At 45.7% G+C, this 10,437-nt stretch overlaps 1 long non-coding RNA gene across 1 annotated transcript; it reads left to right on the plus strand.

The window, feature by feature from the left end:
* The first annotated feature begins 7,437 nt into the window (after positions 1–7,437).
* On the plus strand, positions 7,438–9,086 carry LOC129386983 (uncharacterized). Its single transcript, XR_008614326.2, has 2 exons — positions 7,438–7,617; positions 8,369–9,086. It is a non-coding gene; the product is annotated as an uncharacterized lncRNA (long non-coding RNA).
* The last annotated feature ends 1,351 nt before the right edge of the window (positions 9,087–10,437 follow it).

Consider the following 10,437-nt stretch of genomic DNA (forward strand, 5'->3'; position numbering starts at 1 on the left):
GTGCAAAAATAAAATGTGCTTTTGGCTATTTTCTTTTTTCGGCGTCCTATATCTTTATTTAGTCGCCTACGGGCGGCGCTATCGCTCTTATCGCTTCGGTTGCTATTCTGTTCGTCTGCTCCTGCCGCTTTCCGTGCACGTACACGTTTTTTCGATATGCTCTGCAGTGAAACATTTTCTTTCTGTGTCCCCGGAACGTTCCGGCAATGTCGGAAACTCTGAGGAAAGGGCACAAGGCGTGCTGCGCTGCTGTGTGGTGTGGTTACTCGGGGACGAACAGCAGGGCGAAATTTTCCCGTTTCCCAGCGGACTAGAGGTAAGCACACTTTTTCTGCAGTCGTTATGAAGAAACAAGCGCTATCCTTATTACAACATCTGTAGTACGAAACGAGGTTTTCAACTGATTACCATTTTTGTTTTGGCGCGGCGCGTATATTTCTGCGGTGTTGTAAGGAACTGAAGCTACTTGTTGACAGTTCCACATGGACCGATTGATGCTAGCTGACGCGCAGACGGAAATTTTGCTTCGCCATATGTTAGCGGTTGCTCTTCATTTTTTTCACGAGTAGAAAACTTGCAATTTATATTTACCGAAGGTATATGAATGCTTTCTACACGAACTAATTGCGTTGGAGAGCATCGTCGCCCCCAAGGCTCCGTGGTCGCAGCGCATGCGTGAGCTGAGAGAAAGTGAGGAAGGGAAACATTTTTGCGCTCATGTGTAGAGGACGGCAGAAGACTAGATGGTGCGACGAAATTAGGAAATTTGCGGGTGCTATAGTTGGAATCGGATGGCGCAGGACAGGGTTAATTGGAGATCGCAGGGAGAGAGGCCTTTGTCCTGCAGTGGACATATAGGCTGATGATGATGATGATGTGTTCGAGGGGCCACGACTTGCGAGGGGCAACGATACGTTCATTTGAGGGATCGCCTCAAATGAACGCGGCCTATTCAAATACATGTAAAATACAAAAACGTCTTTCTGAGATAACCCCTAGACCGAATTTAATAAAATTTGTTGCATTTGAGAAAGAAAGTTAAATTCTAGTTACTGTTGGAAGCGTAATTTCGGTTTAGGGCCTGAATCTTGTCAAACAAATTTTCAAAAATTAGCAAGTTTGAGCATAAAATAAGCACGAAGTTTACAAATTAATAGCTCTGCATCAAGAACAGATATCCCGGTTCTGTAAACAGCACCCATTAGATCATTAAAAGCGGACAAATTGAATATGTCATTTTATATCTTACGTGAATTTGTTGTGTCGTGTACAAGGGTTCTGCAAAAGCTGTATTTCCATAAGATTAAATTTTTTGAGGTTCATGTGTGACTTATCAGTTTTGTCCGATTTAGATGCAATTCACGGAATTGTGATATCATTTTTGATTGCCGAGTTAAAGTTCTAAACTTAATAGTCTCCTTTTCTGAAATTTTCGCCAATGTTTAATAAAAAATTGACGACCTAAATAAAAAATTTGAAGCCAACAGTCACTAGATATTAAGTTCTTTTTTTTTTTTTTTAAGGTAGTGACGGGGCCCGGTACTTTAACATCTGCACTACAGTGACGGGGTCCGGCACTTTAACATCTACACTACAGAGACGGGGTCCCGCTCTTATCCACATTGACATATGACAAAAATACGAACATATATGTGGACATGTTGATATAAGAACGGTAATCGAGGTACCATAACCATGATCGTATATGACAAAAGGTGGAGAATAGCGTTCTTGCGATTTCGCTAAGTTCCATGTTTGGGGCCCTTTTGCATACACGATACTTTTTTTTTTTTTGCACATGAATATTTTCTCAGCGATCAGTGATACACCTTGCGTGACGGTTGGGCTGCAAAGTGGCTTCTTCGTAGGGCGTAACTAGTGAAGAAATGTTTAGGAATTTTTCCCAGAATAAGAAGACAACAAAAGAAATATTACTTGGTGTTTGAAACAATACAAGTTGTTAGGCTTACATGAGAAAATCCTCAAGCATGACAAAAAAAATTGTGCATGCAGGAGGGCCCCAGACTTGGAACTTTGCGAAATCGCAAAAATAGCATGCTCGATTTCTTGTCATATAAAGCGTTTTCCCAAGAAAACTAGAGCGTTTCATGCAGTTAAGGGTTATTCCTTTGTGTCAACATATTCGCCCGTCACATATAAAATTCTACAGAAAAAAAAATGGTAATAGGACTTTGATTAGCGTAATCTGAACACGCCCATATTGAAAAAACTGCATAATTTCGAAAATTTCACACAATTCCACCAAAACCACACCTTACTTTTTGGCATAGATGTGACAGACACATATTTAAAGTGCAGCCACTTCAGGCACGCGTCACGCCCAATGGCGTTATCATGAACCCTTTGCCGACATGCACTGCATATCCACAAACTATGATTACGCTTCTGAGTGATTGTTGCAGTGAGCGCGGCCCACCCATCATCGGCGAAATAGTTCCGGATTTCACCTACCTCAACTCTGTCGTCCAGAACTGCTGAAGGAACTTTCTCAGGGGCGACTTCAATTTCTTTTTCACCAATCTTGTGTCCCCTGATAGCCTTTGGAGACATGGAAGAACATACCTTAAAAAAAAAAAAACACAAAATTTCGGCAAAGCACTACAATCATATTTATTAGCCATAAACCACTGATTTGGTGCCTGTATTCTTGCTTGGCGTTCTCTTTGCGGTTCGATAACTTATGTAACTGGTGAGTGAGTGAGTGAGTGAGTGAGTGAGTGAGTGAGTGAGTGAGTGAGTGAGTGAGTGAGTGAGTGAGTGAGTGAGTGAGTGAGTGAGTGAGTGAGTGAGTGAGTGAGTGAGTGAAACAACTTTATTTGGTCCACATAGACGTAAGCAAACTCAACGTCACCTGGCTAGGCCCACTCGGGGGACCATTTATGTAACTGGTGATAATTTTTATGCATGCTGTAAAAAATTCCTTTTTTTTTTCTGTTTTTAATGTGTTAATGTATTGCATTCATCCTCTGCATTGATCCCCCTATGCTTGTACCGAATGTGTATTATATTTCGCATCCGGACCCATGCACTAGCCTGCGGCTATTGGGTCCAACAGACTTTTGCGTATGCACTGTAACACCTATGATGATGATAATAAAGAAAGTTTACTGGAACGGAAAGAGAACGGTACAAAACGCATTAAAAAAAGGCATGGCATATGTTGATTCTTGTGTAGCACCAGACAATGGATACTGTACTGGATTAGGAAAAAGAAGCAGCGGCTCGCTTAGAAGACCGATAGGCATCCAGTGCGATGCAACTTGAGAAATAATGATATTGAAGCTTCGAAGACTTTAGAAGAAAAGAAAAAGAAAACACTGAATTATCGCGACGGCACAGCACAAGTCGCCGTATAGACGTCGAAGTCCCTAGCTATAACGAAATTATTTTTGAACAGCTCTGATAGTGTACATGCAACAATGGTTGCTTGCGTACGGTCAAATGCTCATATACTGCGGCGTAAAGCTCACGCACGGTGCGAAAACGCTCTCGCAGCGAAAGCGAAACATTGTGCGCGGACATGCATGCAGACGCGCAGTCGGTCACCGCGAACCCGTGCGATAGCTGCATTGAAGCTTCATTCTGTGATGCTCCATTTGGTTACACAGACGGCCCACTATAAGAACATACTTCACGTAGTTTTCTCTCACCGATTGCTACCTTTAACGCAAGAAACCGGTTCGGGATAATCGATCGCGGCGACCGCTCGCAGTGTCCCAGCTTACCATACGTATAGTCGGATGCAACTTTAGAAAAAAGGGGGCGTTTACTCCTCCGACGCGGATGCACACGAGCATCCACCAATGGGCGCGCACTCTGGACTGACGTCATGAGCCGGACGGCCGGTGACCCCGCCGACGAAGAAGATGGCCGCCCGCGCTTCGAAGTGGGCCAAGTCGCGTCAGCTGTGCACTTCAGCGATAAATGCATTGTTTTATAGAAGTACTTTTTCAATAGCAACTGATTCATTTTAAACTTGGAAAACGAGCAGTAGATACGCCATGTACATGCGAACAAGCGCAGAAGCCATGCAGAGCTGCTGTTTCTACTTTTGTCACTTGCAATGAAGCTAAGGAGCAGATGACGGGCAGCGTTCTAGAAGGCACGGGGTTATTTTTCTGTCGCTATCCGGCATGTGCTGTAGCACATGATAGCTCTACTAAACCAGTCATCAAAATACAAAAGTCTTTATTTATACCGAGACTTGCGCGTTTCAGGAGCACGATTTTTCGAGCGGGACTATTTTAGTCGCTGAGGCAATCGGCTGTCGCGCTTCGGTCATCTGGGCGGGGCCTCCCCTTTTTTCTAAAGTTGTATCCGACTGTAGTAAGTAAAAAGATAGCGTCTGTAAACCATTCTGTGCCTTCTGTTTGTCCAAGATTATTATTTTAAAGATAAGATGCTTCTATCATTTCAAGAGTACTTGCAAACATGTCCAGGAGAGCTCCCGCGTAGTATGTTTATTTAGCGCCGATAGCCAAACCTATGCGGAGCGCGCCGCGTTATCCCTCAGACTACGCAAGTGAGGCGCTTCCGACAGATGGCGACTCCGTAAGTCCTCACCCCCATAGTGTTTCCTACAAAAATTTTTGTTGGAAACTCTATGCTCACCCCCAATAGCCCGAATACCGACATCGTTATAGTGACGGCCCCGTCGCTACAGTGTAGTGCTGATGTTAAAGTGCCGGGCCCCGTCACTGTAGTGCGGACGTTAAAGTACCGGGCCCCGTCACTGTAGTTTCTCACTACATTACCTAGAGGGAAATCTGGCGCTGCTGCGCTGTGGTATGCATGGGAATGCCGCATGGAGGAAGGAAACTGAGGAGAGGCCCTACCCCCTCCGCGCGCTAGGAGAAAAGTGTGGAGGGAATGACGTAGTAGGTTCTCCTTTGTTTTGCTGTTTTTTTTTCTTTACTGTAGTGGCCCCGCCTTTCGGGCCACAATGGCGGCTTTGTTATTGTTCTGTGCGCTCACACGTGTTGCTCCGTAGGTTTCGTACGGTGGCAAAAGCGCCGTGCGGGCAGGTTTGCGTTGGTCTCCGTGTTTTGTTGCGCTGCGTTATCTGGACTGTGCTCTACCGGATGTTGCTGTGGCCAGGTGGGACAGGAGGAACTAAAGTTCGTGAAATGAACGCGCATGCAACGCTGTATGCAATGTACCGTGCCACGGCAATGGCAATGGACGAAGGAATATCCGCGGGAAATTTTGCCTTCTTTGGCGGAGTCATGCTAACGTGCTAACGATTGTTTAGTATTGCTGCGAAGCCCGCGGGTCCGAGCAGCACGGTTGCGCGCAGCGCGGCGTGGTTTCGCGAGAAATGAAAACAAGAGAGGAGAGCTGGCCCGATAGGCGGAGCAACGCCATGAGCAACGCCAACTTCCGGCTTCACTTTCGCTTCACAAAGGGTGACGTCAGGGCCTCTCCTGAGTTTCCTTCCTACGCGAACGGTGTGCGTCTCTCTGCAGAAAGGCGTAAATCACGTGACCTGATCCTAGGTGCCTAGGGACAGAATTGTTTAGGGACTTTTGAGAAGGCGCGATGGTGGCGCCAAGTGATGCCGTGAAATACTTTTTTTTCTTTCTCTATGGCCACGTCTATGGCTGTGGCGTTCAGCATACGACAAGAGCGGACACTCGAGCCTTTTCGCGGCCGAGCTATGCAGCTTCGCCGATTCCGCTAGGTGGCAGAGCCTATCAAGAAAAATGCAGCTGTGGCTGCGGCTGCGGCTAGCAGCTTGACAGGCGGCACGACCACTGGGCACGAGCCATTATCAGGCCCCGCACACTCTCAAGTTCAACAAATGGCCACAGAGGGCGAAAAATCAATCGAGGCGCGTTTCAGCGTAAGCGCGCAAGTGGAGCTACTGTAATTTGGTCGACTACTTTAATTTGTGCTTTCTCTGGTAGGGGCGCTGAACATGCTGAATTTTTTAATTTACACAAACCATTGACATGAACAATCGAGGTGTCTAAGGATGCTTTTTTACCTCAGGCAAATGGGCAGTTCATTTTTTAAAAATTTGATTGTTGAAGCTGCTTTTTAGTCATAGCGTCAAGGTTTTTGTGCTCGATTAACCACCGACAGCCGACAGCCTATTGGTATCGATGTGTTTCCTGGCCGTTGGCGTTCGAATACTACGGCGGTAAAACATTTTCGAAAGCATGCTGGTTTCGTCTGCGAGTCATTACATAGACTTGCTGTAAAAAGGTCTACTCTTGGCAAAGAATAGTGCCTCATTTTGTTTAGGCGTTGATTATCATAATGAATGCGGCGGAGGTTGAGGGAGTACGCTTGAAGGTACGTTTTTATGCCGTTGATCTCCATAACACCGCAAGTACGCAAACCGATGTCACAGAACACCCGATGCATCATTGTGTGTTCTCCGTCATCGCTTGTTTGCTGTATGCCTACTAATTCTTCATTTCTTCAAGTGTTGTATCCTCCTTTTGTCCTTGCTCTCTTGTGCTTCACTTACAGTATGTCGTTCCGTCAGCTGTAATGCGCATTTGCAAAACCAATACGTTTGATAAGACGCAGTGGTTATCATAATTTCACTACACGTCTATTAAGCTGGCACATATGGTTCAGATACAGATACCTGTATGCGAACTTGCACGACGTTGATGCGGAGATTAGGATAATTATGACACCCGTAAGGAAGAGGCAGCTGACGGCCGTATAAGCGGTTGCGTTCTTTCCGCCAAACTACCCGGCCTGGTAGTGCTGTAAAGATGCTGTATAAAAGTGACACGCGGTGACAGGGAAATTATTATACTTAGCAGCCGACCGTACGTTTTGTAGCTTAGGTCTTCTTTCTTGTGCGTTTGTGCTACCCTTATTAATGAGCCATTTCTTGACTATGTTCTTGACTATGTAACCGCGTTTGTGTGGATGCGTAGACGTGTGCTTTTTGTTGTACTTGTAAAATGCAAATAAAATATTTTCAGGCTTACTCAATCTTTGGTGTCGTGTGCGTTTATTCCAGTCGAGGCCATCGTGCCACCTGGAAACCGCATTCTGTCAGTAGCCCTACACGAAATGCAACAGCTGGAGCGCGGCGGCACAATTTAACTCAGGGCAACGGCGGCGTAATAAACGAAAAACCGCTCGGGATGCCCTTAAAAGTCAGTTTAGAGTGTGCCTTTATTCGATATGACTCAGCGCTACATGTATTCTGCTGCGCCTCGATCGTGCTCCCGCCAGTTTGGTTGCTGTGTGGCAAACGTAGCGCCTACATAAATATGTAGGCGCTACGTTTGCTACACAGCAACTAAACTGGCGGGAGCACGATCGAGGCGCAGCAGCCAGAAACCCAGTAAAGCCACAGAACACCTGGTAAAGCGTGTGCAAAACCCCGTTTCCGTTTCCTGTTGTGCAGCGCCACCTGTGGTCGCATACTTTAGTTCACGACGCCACCGCTATGCTTATTTTCGTAGCACTGTGGAAGGTACAGTTTCCGTTCTCTAAGTTTGTATAGGTGTTCTGTGCCATTATGGGCGAAGCCTTGTGACCACTCTGCCGTGCTCTTTCTGTAAAATGCACCTGTGCATCGTTGTTGGGTTCTTCTGCCAGCGTCTGCTTCGTCGCCGTTTCATGGTAAGGCCACAGCAAGTTCTTTTGCGCGTCGTTAACGACTTATTCTCTTCGCATTTCGTTATGTCACTGTTAGCCGCATGAACGAGTAACGACGGCCTTGCAGCCATGAACAGCTGCTGCCCATTTGCTACGCTGACTTTCATTTCGTGTTCTTTTTTTATGCGCAGCAATGAGCGGTGATGCTAGCGAAAACAGCGATGCGGCAGCGTCCGAGCTGCGATGCACGTTCGATACAATGATGAAGTTATAAAATAAAATGAAATGGTTTGTTAAGAAATGTCCTATGAACACATGCCGTTCGGGGCAGAGAGCTTTATGATACGCGCGGCGACTGCTGAAAAAGTATGGTGCTCTACTTCTGCAAAAGAAGTGTAGTTATTTCTAAGCGGTACACGTGCAATATTTGCAGTATGGCAATAATGCGCTCTCTCCCAACCTCTGTAGCAAGCTATGTGCGCTCGAGCGTTGTTAGCTGTTGTGCATTGGGCTGAAAATACGTGTTCTCATGTTTTAATTGTGTATGGAGTTGTTACCGTAGAAAGTTCATTGTTTCTTAGCCTTTATAACAGTGCTTCCTTAACAAAAAAATAAATAAATAAAAAATATGCGTTACATGAACGAACGCAGCATCTCCATTATAAAGCTTTTCAGGCTCCAATATTGCTTATACGAAGGAACGTAGCGTCTACATTCAATAGCTTTGAAGCCTCCAGTATTGCTTACCTTCTGTCTGTCATTCTACGTATTGCAGGAATCTCCACCATTTCCTCAAAATACACTGCACAGCCAAAGGACATCACGCATACTCAAGGGCAAAATTCCAAGTATCAGAAGACGATTGCAGGGCTTCGAAGACAGCAGGGGAAGACCCCCCACACAAAGTGCTTAATTGCAGCTCATTAATGACGGACACACTGGCTTACACATTCGAGATGAAGATGTTGGTGCGTGCTTAATTATTTTTGCAGCCATTTTATTTCGGCACGCTACCATTCACATAATTTTGCTGCCCTAATTCACCTTCCTTCGCAGAAGTACAAGAAAAACGGCATTTCTTTCCTTCTAAAGCAATACCATTTTAAGCAAATTAATTCCTGTGGTGTATTTGCAGTTTTCTTTTTCATTATCTGGATAGTTACAACACGTCTTCTATGTGTTTTGCTTGTGCAAAGTTATTGCCATCACGCCATTCATTTTCAACTATTCTCCATTATACCGGTGTGACACGACCACTTGCGATCGCGAACAAGTCCGATCCTGATTGGAATTCGCGACTGATATTGGCGCCATCGCGCAGCTTGCGCAAAAGAACCAATCGTGACTGAGACATGCAAATCGGATTGGGCTTGATCGCGTTTAAAAGTGCGCCGTGTGACACCCGTATTACTTGCATTTCGCTGTTTCTTCCCGTTTTCATGTACCTGCCTCTTACAATCTTGCTGCAATAAATTGTCTGCTATTTTCGTGTTCTTGACTGTGCAGCAAGTTATTTATATTTAAGGAACACGGCACATTTATTTACAATACACCTTTTAGCGTGAGTTACTAGACGTACAATATCATAAGCGATAAAGTTCTACTTCCTCAATAGTTGGCATGATTGTTGCGCTAAGTTACAGCCTGAAACAGCAAATGTGAATTTAAATGAAACTAACACGAGTGAAACACCTTTGCGCGCTCGTCGTCACAACATATAAACAGCGGCACAAGCGCCTGCATGAAATCGCGCGATTTAAGCTAAGGTTTGGGTCACACACAAAAAAAATTCAAGAAACGAAACTGAAATTGAAGCCTCCAAGATTCGGCAGCGTGCGCGACCATCTTGGAGGCTGGTGCGTTTCGCCGATTCCGCTAGGTGTGCTGCAGGCTCTTGTCGTATGCCTTAGAACACGCACCTATAAAGCGAGATATAGGAAGGAAGAAGAAGCATGTGCTTGCTGCGGTAAAGCTAGAGAAACGACGGAGCATATTTTATTAGAATGTGAAGACGTCTACCCAGCGGCGATTTAGGCACCACTGGCCTCCTTGAAGCCCTTGGGTTCAGCGGGAGCAGTAATAAAGCAAACAGGTCCGCAATAGACATTAGTAAGAGGCGATTGGAGGATTGGTGGAAGAAAAGTAGGGAAACGAGAAAAGACGGAGACGTACAAAAGCACAATTCGCAATAGGGAGTTTGGACGTGGTAGTTCATAGTGTTTTTTTTTTTTTTTCATTGGTTAACCTAGGTAGGATATTAGGCAGCATAGTAGCAAGAGCTTGGTGGCGCAACCCACCGCCCCGTTCCAAAGGGGACGCTCATAACATCCATCCGTATAGTGTTCCTGTATATGCTCCCGCAGGGAGCAGAGTTGCGCATAGGTCCGCCGCCGTGATCCAGCTCTGCAGCGAAGCCACTCCTCGCGCGCGCAGGAGCCAAATGCCGCGCGGTGTTCCGCCTTTTTTTCTAGTAGTCGCGAGCTACAAGCGCCAATTGTTCGCAGGCGCTTAGCAAAGGGCACTTCTTAATACAGGCTACGCTCGAACGAGTCATTCGTGCAGCCGGAGGGGGTGGGCTTCCAACCAACCGAAACTTTGTATGTACCTATGTAAACACGCATTACAAACACACACACGAACGTACAAATAGGGGGTAGGACCGCCTTCGATTCCCCAAAATAAAATACTCCCGTGGCTCGAACAGCTCCAAAGTTCGCTCGCAAACGCGCAGTACGTTGCCACAAAAAGCGGTGCAATGATTTTCAGCATGCATATGAAGTTGTCTTATCATGGTCAGAAAGCAAGAAATGTTTTAAAGAGTGTTTAAAACTTCACACACGTAAG

Source organism: Dermacentor andersoni, chromosome 11, assembly GCF_023375885.2.
Source record: "Dermacentor andersoni chromosome 11, qqDerAnde1_hic_scaffold, whole genome shotgun sequence".
Taxonomy (NCBI): domain Eukaryota; kingdom Metazoa; phylum Arthropoda; class Arachnida; order Ixodida; family Ixodidae; genus Dermacentor; species Dermacentor andersoni.